Below are 12126 nucleotides of genomic sequence, written 5' to 3'. Positions count from 1 at the left end.
AACATATCAATTAAAGCAACTGGTTGCTCATACTCTGACATGTCTTCAATTTTATTCTTTAAAACTGAGTGTGAGTATATTTACCATTCTGTTATGCACATGGCTACATTGGAAGTACTCCTACACTTGAAGGAGATCGTCGTCTCTCTAAATTAGGGTAGGGAATTATAAGAGCAATGAATAAAAATGTCATTTGAAATAAAAAATTTACAACAACACTCTTGAAACTACAATTCCTAAGGCACAACTATTGAAATTTATATCCTTAAGCACTCTTGTGGTAAGAATTTTTTAGAAGAAATTCACTCTTAGTACCTCATATTTTATATAGTGACTTTCATTATTGACTGATATTATTCATTGGGTAAGCTATGGGTATTGTTATAGTTATTTTTAATACTTTCCATTCATAAGAGTAAAAAGCTACTTCTATCCTATTCATTCTAACAAACTGTCATCCAAGAAACCTTTTCAAGTTTCTCTTCGAAGGTATTGATGAAAATCCTCCTATGGTGGACCACTCCTATAAAACCATAACAAGCTCTCATGAGAACCCTAACATGATCAACCTAGGGAATATTTTAGTCATTAGCTAATATGTTTTCTATAAAATGAATCTTTAGGGTAGAAGGACCAACCAGTAAAGATTAGTAATTAAATACTCTTCACGCCATCATGTGCTCTTAAGGAGAAGATTTTCCTCCCCACATATTAAGTAAACTATCTAAGGTTAATCATAATCAAAGTTATTTTTTTCATAAACATATTAATTTAGGGATGGGAGGTCTCATTACGAGTTGAACTGCCATGATCATGGGTCCTAATGAGAATGAAATTACAGCTACTAGTCACTAAGCCAGGGTAATGGATTTCATTTGAAAAGTTGGAAGACAAGAGGTCTCATCACGAGCCAACTTGCTCATTCTTGTTAGTTCTTGTGAATGGTACTATCGTTAGATGGTTACCAAGCCAGGACAATGACCTTCAAATTAATTTCTAAACAAATGTAAATGATTTCAATCGAATTTGAATATATATCTAATAGATGGGACACAACCATTTCATGGGGTTAAAAGGCATCCCTCTCGAGGATATAGACGTCTGCTGGCAGCAGGCCATGCCTTTGTTAGTAAAGTTGATTTGACACTATGATTTACTTGGTCGTTTTTGTCTTTCCCTAAACTCTATCAAATCTCTCTGAGAATGGCTTTAAGATCCTTCTGACATTATTCTTTGGAGTTACCTTTTGGAATAATTTATCTTATCTTATGGACATGGGACCTGTTATCACTCAAAACCTTTCCTTAGAACTTTTGGAAGAAGGGAAGGCTTCGAGGTAACCACAAACCAACTTTTAAGCATAGGCTCTAGCCAACCTATGGCTCAAAGAGGGCTTTCTCTATGTAATTTAGCTATGTTTGCTTAGATATTAGGCTAGTTCTAGAGTTCAGGGGGGTTTTTGATTTGTATGAAGATCTGGTGGTGGAATCCTTAAAGCAGGCTAATAGGTTGATGCCTTTAGGCCATTGGGCAATGGAGTCAAATAAGGGGCAGAAAAGCTAGAGTTAAATCACTAAAGGGAATGTTCAAGGGGCAAGATAGCAGAGTGAAGTACGAATCCTTGGACTAAATGGTGAGATGAGTCTTAACGGAGGTGAGAGGGAAATCAAGAATCATCAAACCAAGGCTAAGATGGTGAACAACAGTGAATCATGAGTACAGGGCACTTAGGAATCCTTTACTATAGATGAGAGGAGAAACTGCAGAAGCTAAGGAGTAGTTAAGAATTCCCTAGCTAAGATATTTTAAGAGAAAACATTAAGAATGTATAACAGTAAGACAGAGTTCAATCAAGAAAATTCTGAAATAATATTCAAGTTAAACATTTAGAATTCTGAAACATTTAAGATTATGAAACAACTTTAAGGGAGACAAAACAACACAAGAAAATTACTCATTTGTACTCTGCTTTACACATGAATCCCTTGAAATATTTGATCTTTATTCATCAATCCAGCATGTTGGCCCAATCAGTGGTACAAAAACTTTTACAGTCTTTGAACAAAATTCTATTGAAAGTTAAGAATCCACACACCATACTTTGAAATACGAAGTATATATACAAAAATATTTACAAAATATATCGAAACAAATTGAGACTTAATCTAAGGAATAAAAATAGCTTCTTGCATGAAGATAGGGACAGATGTTGAACTGCTTCATGTTGTCCCTTTTATTGTGGTTTTGTTGGCTATTTCAATTGAGCTGAAGCCCTTTAAGATGGCTGATATTTGTAGTATTTCTACGCTGGAATCTTCTTTACTTTCATCTTTCAACTAATACTCTTTGACCCTGCTACTCTTTGACCATGCTGATTTTCTTTTACCTGTTTTAACTAGTTGCCTTCATTTACTATGCAGTAACTTTCTGATGTAAATTTATTACAGTAAACCTGTCATGTTTTCCCACCATTCTGCATTAGGTAGTTTTACATTCATTATCATTCTATAGATTTCATCTGCCTATATGTACTTTGTAAAATTTGGCTTAGTGATGAACAAGTGTTTCGCCTCATGCTCTAGGAAAACAAGTTCTCCAATGTGTCATATAACACTTTTCCAGTTGGTAGGGCTTTAATGGCTGAAGAACTTGCTTGTTCCTTAGCCAATTTTCTTAGTCTATCTCCATAGTCCATCTGGGGCATGAGTTTGTCATTGATGACCATAGGACTGGGAAGACCCTTCTCCCTGAAAATCTGAAACTTAGCCATGAACCTATCAATGGCTACCTGCATGTTATGATGCTTCTCTTCTAAGTTAAGCATAAGGTTTCTTTTGGAAAGAACCTTCCTTATCTCCAAAATGACCTCAGTCCTATCTTATATGTTAAGCTCACGGAGCTCATATCTATTCTTGTTGTTTAGGAAGTGGATGAGTCGATTGGCATCCTCTGGTTTATCCCCCAGTTCTTCCTTTACTTTTTGGATAGCTTCAGTAGCTATCTTCACTAAATCTGTCAGCTCAAATATAACTTGAACTGATGGCCAAATATCATTGACAGAGTCAATTATATTGGCCCAAAGCATTTCTTTGGTTTGTCCCAGTGGTTTATTTAGTGTTAAATCCTTCTCCAGGATTTTTATTCTCTCACCCATTCTCAGTGCCTTTTCTGTTTCTTCTTTTTGCTAGAGTTGGGAAAGTTTACAATCAGTTTCCATACTTGCTACCTTTTCCTTTAGTCTCTTCATCTTTGTAGCCTGGATAGACATCTCTTCCATGGCTTTGACTAATTTTGCTGCTTTCTCTCCCTGTGTACCTGTTTTTGTTGTAGATTCTGTTGTTACTGGCAATGTTGTGCCAGGTGGAGCTGTGGGTGCCAAAGATGCTACCGGTGTGGAAGGAATTGTTGTAGATACTATGGGGATGGTAGTTCTAGAAGTTGTGGCTAAGTAACTTTTCTTCGACTGAATTAAAGTGCCCAACTCTTTCTCTGTCTCCTTGAGTTGATCGTTCAACTTCAGGACCAAGTCCATGAGATCTTCATGGCCTTATTATGCTTCTAGGACTTCCTTTGTCTATGGGAGTTGCAGATGGGGTATCTTTAGCTGCTTCTTGAGTGCAACAATGTCATCATTTTTCTTTTTAATCAGCTACTCTGTAGCTTTTACATCTTTGGGATCGTGTCCCAATTCAATCACTAAGTCCTCTAAGGACTTGATTCTATTATCCTTGGCCTGTGAGGAGGCCTTCTCCAACTGAAATTGTGCTGATATATTGTTCAGGGAGTTCTATAATTGGTGGGCAGCAATGGCCTTCCCTGTTAATGTGGAGTATATCATCTCCCTTGTTTGCTTGTGCAATTCAGTCTGGTCAATGGGATGAATATCCCTTGCTAGTACTTCAAAATCCACCTTTTTGAAATCTGATGCTACCCTTGGCTGCTGAGTGGTTGGCTTGATAAAAGTCATCTGCATTTTCCCCTCTTTGATATCAAAGGCTGACATTAGCCTTGTTTGATTAGTGGTGGTCATCTTCAGATATTGGGCATATGTTTGAGCCTTAAGCCTCTCATTTCTAGCTTTGATCTCTTTGTATCTTTCCTTGATATCTTGGTCCTTATCTGCAGGCATTCTGAAGGAAGATACCTCAACACTTTGCTGCCTCATCAACATCTGAGTCTGTGATATGGACGGCTCTTGCACATTCCCAAATGGAGTGGTGGGCCTGCTTCTTTCAACCTCTGTGTTGGTGACCTCAGCTGAGTCATCAATGAATTCTTGCTCAGAGGATGGATTGGGCTTTTGCCTTTTGTTTGATTTTTGTTGTACATCATAAGTAGGCGTTCCTAAAGTGGAATCCCCTTCTTTGTTCCTTTTTGGGACCTTCTCCTCATTCTGAGGAGTTTGCATGATTGGATGGGCACTTGAAGTAGTTGGTTTTTCTTCTGATGGTTCTGTCTTGGTTGACTATTATGGCCTATCTGACTGTTCTAGCACCTGCAGGAAATAACCCTCATCAAGTTTTTTTTCCAGATCTAATAATGTGTTTTCCACAGCAACTTCAGTATTATCCCTATCTTCTAACGTGTTTTCCACCCATTGCAATTGGTTGCCATAATTTTCTATCTCGGGGATGCGGTGACGGATATAGGGAGCCATCTTGTTTTTCTGCCTTCTTTTGCAGATGAAATCCAAGGGATCATATCTCCATATGAAGATCTGTTTTAATTTTAATCTCTGAAGGATCAGGTCTTCCTCCTTTCCAGATTCTCTGCTATTACAAATAAAAGGACCCAATTGGTATTTGATCTTGAGTTGGGCTTTCTTTTTGGCTTTAACAATGTTTAACTCATCTGAATTTATTATCTGCCTGTATTACTCAAGGACAAATAGCCTCATTGGGAGGTATTTAGGTAGTTTGTATGGGGCCAGATGCAAGCCATAAATCCTGATTTCAGTGTGGTTTTGGTACAAGTACCAATCTCCCACTTGATGATTTATCTTTAGATGAAGGACTCCCCTAATCTCAGGACTGATTCTTGGTGGAGGGGTTCCACTGAGCATGGTCATCACAGGGTGGACAAAGGGATCTATGAATTCATTGTATGAATAGGGGGAGGAGTATTGATGAATCAATGGGGTCCATGGTTGGCCCTTGGTTTCCAACTTTTGTAAGGTAAGTGGCAATTTATCTGCTTGGAAGTATAGGAAAAGGTGATACAAGACGGAGGAGTATTTGAAGACTCTCTCATTACTCATTCTGAGGAACTGTTCATGCATCTTGTAAGCTATGAATGTAGTGAAGTCATAAATGGTTGCAAGAGGTTGTCCTGGGTATAGATGGACATGAAAGCTAGGATTATTTCATCAATGTATTCACTTGTGGAGTAACCCAAAACACAAGATATCATGGATACAATATTTATACCCCAAGGAGAAAATATAGTTGCTACATATGGAGGGAGATCTTTGGGGGTATACTTCTCTTCTATGATGAAGGTTTGGATTAATTGGGCCAATCTTACAGGCTTGAGTTTGGGATATAAGTCCAACAGGTCTCCAATTGAGAGGGGAGTCAAGTTTTGGCCAGGCTGGAGTTATAGCATCTCATTTATAGATTCAACATTGATAGTGAAAAGTATGGCCTGGTTAGGGGACATGACTGCTCTTTGACTGGGGACATAGTTGGCATGGGACATATGTACAATTTCATGGAGAATGTGGACTTGGGGGAACTAGTACTTGGGCAAATTTGACTCCCAAAGGCCAATTTCATCAGCCTAGTTCAGGAACTTGTCCCTACTTTGGTAGTGAATTTTGAGGAGGAGCTCTATGACAGAGGTATCTTTTATCTGGAAATCTCTATCAACTAAGGGAAGGTGGTCCAGGTCTAAGTGGGGTGTAGATATGGGTCTCACATCCATGGCAATTGGGGCAGCCATTCTTAGTTCTTGTGGATTTGAGTATGGGAGAGGCGATTTACAGTATTTTTAGGGCAATGGTGTTCAAAACGGAGTAGGTTTGAGTCCTTGAGCTTATTTGATTAATTTTTAGCTTAACTAAGAATACTTAATCACTAGTTTCTTTGAAATTGATAGGGTGTTGGGTGAATACAGGTTTAAATACCTGGAAATGACCTAAAATGGCTCTGAACAGGGCGGCTGGCAACTGCAAATGGTTCAAGGGGTTCTGTATAGGCTGCAAGGTAGCTTGGGCAGTATGTGGCACCTTTGGAGTGCAATTAGATGTGGGTTAATGGCTTCGACATTCACAGGTGGCGTGCATGCGTACAGAGGTTTACAGTTAAAATTCTAGTGAAAACAAATGATTTGGGGCTTTTTGGCTTTATGCGCAAAAAGTCAGTTTTGGCACGTACGGGGTGAACAGTGGTCATTTTTTCATGTAGCGGGTGGGCGGTAAATGATTTCTATCAAACTGCTTTTGGGCGCTCGGTGGTATTTGGGAAGGGCCATCCGATTCCATTCATCGGTTAACATGTAGCATCGAGGGCTGGTGGAAAAACCACTTTTTCGGTAGAGTAAGGGACAGACGTCGGGTTGGCCCGATATGGATGAGGGTCGTCGGGTGAGGAGGGATACGATCGCACGGTGATTGGGTGGGGAAGTTGCATGGAGGCTAGTGAGGGGGCCCGGCGGGCGCTTAAGTGTAACGATATCGAGGTTAATGATGGCTTAAAGAGTGATTAGGTTATCAAGGTGATTAACGAAGGATTTAAATGGAGTTTTGCCTAACATAATCGTAGATCGATTAGTTAGTGGGTTTTTTGTCAGATTGACTATATATAGTTTATATTTAACCTAAGGTGTAGGGCTAATTAATACGTAGGAGTTACATATATACGAGGAAATGGGTTTTATTATCAGGATTTTAATATAATAAATTAGTAGCTAATAAAGAATGGGTGGAAAAGGGACACAACACACTAAGTAAATGCTTTTTCGTGATTTAAATGCTTTTCACATATTAACATTAATACTTAGGGTAATGTGTTTCGGTGGGTTTTTTATATGAAAATGCTTTATGTGGGGGGAAAAATGCTTTTCCTAGGAAAAAGTGTTTTATCCTTAGGAAAGGAACATTATTTAGGAAAATGAATGAACTAAAGGGGGGGATGAATTTTTATGAGGGGAATTTAGTACTTGATATCCATAAATCATTGAGCCGAGGGTCCGGTCCCTCCAAAATTCAGAGAAATGCTCTGAGCCTCTTTGACTAAAGGTTTTTGAGCACTTTGGACTTTATTTATGGGAAATTAGTTAAGTAAAAGGTGAAATGAATGAAGTTAATTATTTGACTTTGAAATCCCTTTTCATGCTTAATTTGTTCATTCATATCTGGAACTTTTATGATGAGAATGATAAATATGTTTTTGTCTAATCAATCATCATACTTCTGCAACCTTTCTCCTACTTACCCATCTACTTCTCCTACCATTTTTTCTTCACTTTATTAGGGTGCGTTTGAGCTAGCAAACCCTTATCAAATATTTTTCTTTTTCTTTACAATATTAAACTAACCAAATCTAACCTTATTACATCCAAGAGCTCATATTAAACAGTTGAACTCCTTTTATTTACTCTACCTATCTAATTATCTGCCAAGGTTACACTGTTTGGCTAGATTTTTATTCTCTACCTATAGACATGAAATTGAAAACATGAAATAGCCAAGTTTAAACATTTTGACTATCATGGATTGTGGCAAGGATCCCAAGCTTCACACAATATTTTATTATGCATAAAAGTAAATAGGAGTGGCATTTTGGCTTGCTCACTTTCATGGTCTTATGCCTTTTCTTGGGGTTCATATTTTTTCATCTTTATTTACCTTTTTGTTATTTTTTGTCCTTTGATTATTCTTTTAGGACATACCCGCTTTACATTTTTTAATTTTTGAAATATGGAAAACATTTGCAAAATCAAAGGTATGTACAATATTACAAGGTCAAATCTCAGTCATTCAAAATTATGACTCCTATTGGTATAGGAACCTAATAAGACCCTTAGTGCAGGTGATTCATTTTTCCCAAACAAGAGGAGCTTCAACTATATGTTGGATAATGGTAAGATGGTAACTATGGGAAGGTATTATTCTATCTATTTTTAACACCATGGCTTTAAAATCATGTCACTTATATTTACAATGAGGATATTAAAGTAAAACTTCTTGTCAAGGTTTCCCCTAAGATACTTGTGGAAATTTTAATGGCTGGCTATTTTATTTAGTAATAACAAAATCCTTGCAATTTAGTATTCCTAAGACATCCCTTGTGTTAGACTTTATTGAAATCAGTCTTAATAAATAAAGAGTCTAACAGACACTCTGTTTTTTAGAACAAGCTCTATCTAGCAAAGAAAATGTTGATTACACAGAATTGCAGGAACACTATTACGAGTGTAAAGGTCATTCATAGATGGTATAATCTTTTTTTTGCAAGGGAGTGACACTAAAACAATTTAGTTTGTTGCATGAGGACATGCAAGATGATCAGCATGGGGGATGTTAGGCCTCTGTTTTGTCTTGCTTTATATCACCTTTTACTTGGAAATCCCTCATGCTTTTGTTTAGTTTGAATTACTATTGTCGGCGTTTTGTGCATTCTTGGAGACAAAAAATTATTTACTATTTGGCATGATTCCCTTGTTTTAATGAGATATAAACATTAAAATCATCATTAATAATAGTTTGTGTGTTTTCAGGTTTAAACTTAGTTGATTACCTTTTTATTCATATGCCAATAGGCTTTGATCCTACACTCACCTCCATTAGATTCCTATACCAATTGGGATTCCTACACTATTTTATTATAAGAATGCCCAGTTCCTGCACCACACATCAAGTTCCTGTACTCACATTCTTGCACCAGAGTCACAAAATGCATAGACTACTATTACTTACCTGGAAGTTTGAATATAAGTCCGAGGATATTTTGGGAAACAATTGTTGGTCAACATCCCACATAGTTTTCACCACCAGTCAAGAAAAGAGAAGTCACTTACCAAAATAGTCCCTCATGTACTAGATTCAAATCCTCTATTTAAAATTTACTTTCACCATAACTAGATCCGACTTTTATCCATTGAAAACTATTACGATTTGTGTTTTGTTCCTTTTCTATTCGATTGGCTTGTTAATAGACCAATTTGTAATTTAAATATCTATATAAATTGAAAGATGGACTTGAGCCTCGGGGAGAGGAGATGATTCCAATATAACATTACATGAGTATAGTCAATCTATGGATCACTCCCTCTATTTTCTAGAGTCTGATATTTTCCTGCACCATGTAAATACTGCACTGTCAAGATTAATCAAACCACTTTATGTCAGGTTCTTTTAAATTTGGTTGAGCATTTCATGTTTATAATCTTCGTGTGAACCAGAGGGTTGGCCGCTAGACCAGCTTGACACCACTCTAAGTTGTTTAATATTAGGGTAAAACTGTGGTTTTTTGAGTGAGTGTATTTAATCTATCATTTACTGTGTGAACAATGTGGGTATGACTAGATCAGGAGATTTTTTTTCCAAAACGTTTTTCTTATCATTCTTTTTTTTATCTAATTCATGCTTTGAAAGTAACGCTGCGGAAGATTAATTTTGTGAACATAATGAATTTTTATAGCAAATTCTTTATCGATTACATGTCATTTCTTTCAAATTAGTGTATCTTTCCTTCCACGAATTGTGTTGATTATGCTGGTCAGAATTTTCTTTCTTGAGACTTTGTTACTTGATCTTAATTTCACACCTTCATGTTATGAAACTTTTTCTAAATACCGATATGTCTATTTCCTAATTTCATGATGGAACACAGGGTATGTGATTACTATCTATCGAAGTTGTTCAAATTCCAAATGATTTGTTTTATGAGATTTTTCCTCTACTAGTTTTGTTTGCCTAATATTAATCTCTTGGCCTTCCAAAATTGGTTTAGATTTGATGGGAAATTGTGACCTCGTATTCCATAAATAGAAAACTTATTCCTATCTTTCGATTTCACTTTAATCCGAATGATTTTTCTATGGAGTAAATATGTATGGATTGAGAATCGATGCACAGATAAATTGAATTCTAAACAACTCTGGAGCTGAATACTTAATTGTTCAATGCATACTCATTTGTACATTAGGGAAAAAGGTCTCATATTTTTGTTATTGATAATTTATAATCATGGTAGAGAGCATTTAGTGATGCATGAAAACTATATCATACTTAAGATTGGAAGGTCACGGTTCTAGCAGTCATTTTCTTTCTTCCTTTACTTCCACAAGTAGAGATTTTATTCCCCACTATCATTTGCAAGGAATTTGTTTATTCAAAGAGAGTGAGATTATTTTTCTATTTCGACCTTGTCCACACAATATGCTTACACAATGAAGGTATTTAATAACTATTGATGATTCTTTTAGTAAATCAGATCTTAATTTCATAAGGATTTTTTTACACAAAGGCAAACTAGACATAATTAGTACAAATTAATGTCCTTCTTTACATAGAGAATGGTGTGAATTTATCTTGAATTTCTTTTAGCATTTATAGTATACCCTTTTAATGTTGTTCAAGCATTTCTTAGTTTTCAAATAAACAGTAGTTAGGATTTACCTTCTATATGCCAATAATTAGGATTCCCTTTTGCAATTGCTAATAGTTCAGGCTTGTCTTTTGTTAGATTGAGGTTTTTTTTCAACTGTCGGGATTAGTGTTTATGTTTTCCCAAGTTTCCTTTGAAGTGGAGGATTCACTTTAATTTGTTGAGATTAATGCACAAGTTAGACTCAAATTTGATTTGCAGGTTGTTGGGGGCTATCTTTGGCATTTCCAGTGTTGTGCCTCGAAGCTCATGAACTCTTAGATTGACAATTAAATGTTGGTCCATTAATATGCCCTATATTACACCCAACAACCCCTATCTCTATTTGAGATAATTCAACTAAATCCATTAGTCCTCTACATACTCAATAGGGTGTAATTGGGATGCTATTAGAGTTTTAATTTCCTCCGACCTACTTACTATAGGATATCCCTCTAGCTAAAGTGTTTATGTGTGACTTTCCCAACAAGTCATGGCACGGTCCTCTAATTTCAATCTAGCAAATGAAAATTTATGTTGCCCATCTATACGACGAATAATAAAGTAAACCTCTAACTATTGAAACTAGTGATTTACTTTGAAAGAATCGATCTAATCTTCATATCGGTTGATGTCTACCTTTGCTTCCATCTTGAAGGGGGATTGTGAAAGGTTCATGACACTTGAACTTGGTTGGTTTTTTTGGGTTCTTCCTTTGAATTCTTCACTATTTATTTATAATCCCTTGATTCTCCATTCAATATGACCTCTAATTTGGAACCTCCAACTTCTTTGACAGTACCAAACTTACTAGTAATGGATTCCATCAGGAGCTTCACATTATGTTTTATATATGTGACATGTGTTTCCAACTTCACAAATCTCTTCTCTACTAAATTTTGAAGGTTATTATGAATAGATTCATTGGCTATGGATGGGTTTTTATAACATCCTTCTTAAATCAATTCCTAGATCCCTTTCAACTTCCCACAAAATGCAAAAAGAATCATAATTTAATACCAATATGATTTGTAAATTTTTGTTGTTATTCCATTGGATAGTTCATCACAAAATAAATTATTAAAATAAACCGAAAATTTTAGTATCAAGGGTTAATTATTTTAGTTTATTGATTAATTATTATTGTTTTGCTGTTTATGCATGAAAAAACTAAAATTGAAAAGAGATAACAAATAAATATAGCCACACAACAACCACAATGAACACCAACATATGCTCTAGGAAACCCTTACAAGAAAAACTAACTAGAAGGTGAGGCTATTCTTCTCTCTTTCTTAGGAATAAAATTAAAGAAAGTACAAAGGATAAGGCATTGTTAATGGAGTTATCTGAGGCTTGTGGCCTATGCGCTGCTACAGAACACAAATCCCCTTTTTTTCACTCTCTTTCTATACAATCTCAACTACTTTTCTCTATTGTGGAATAAATGAAAAAAAGATAATGGAACCCTTTTCCTCCTAGTGGTTATGTTATAATACAACTTGATATCCAACTATGACTTATGTTTGACTCCTTG

Source organism: Pinus tabuliformis, chromosome 2_2, assembly GCF_031772625.1.
Source record: "Pinus tabuliformis cultivar Carrire ecotype Pingquan chromosome 2_2, CPIR1, whole genome shotgun sequence".
Classification (NCBI taxonomy): domain Eukaryota; kingdom Viridiplantae; phylum Streptophyta; class Pinopsida; order Pinales; family Pinaceae; genus Pinus; species Pinus tabuliformis.
This window is presented reverse-complemented; position numbering follows the sequence as displayed.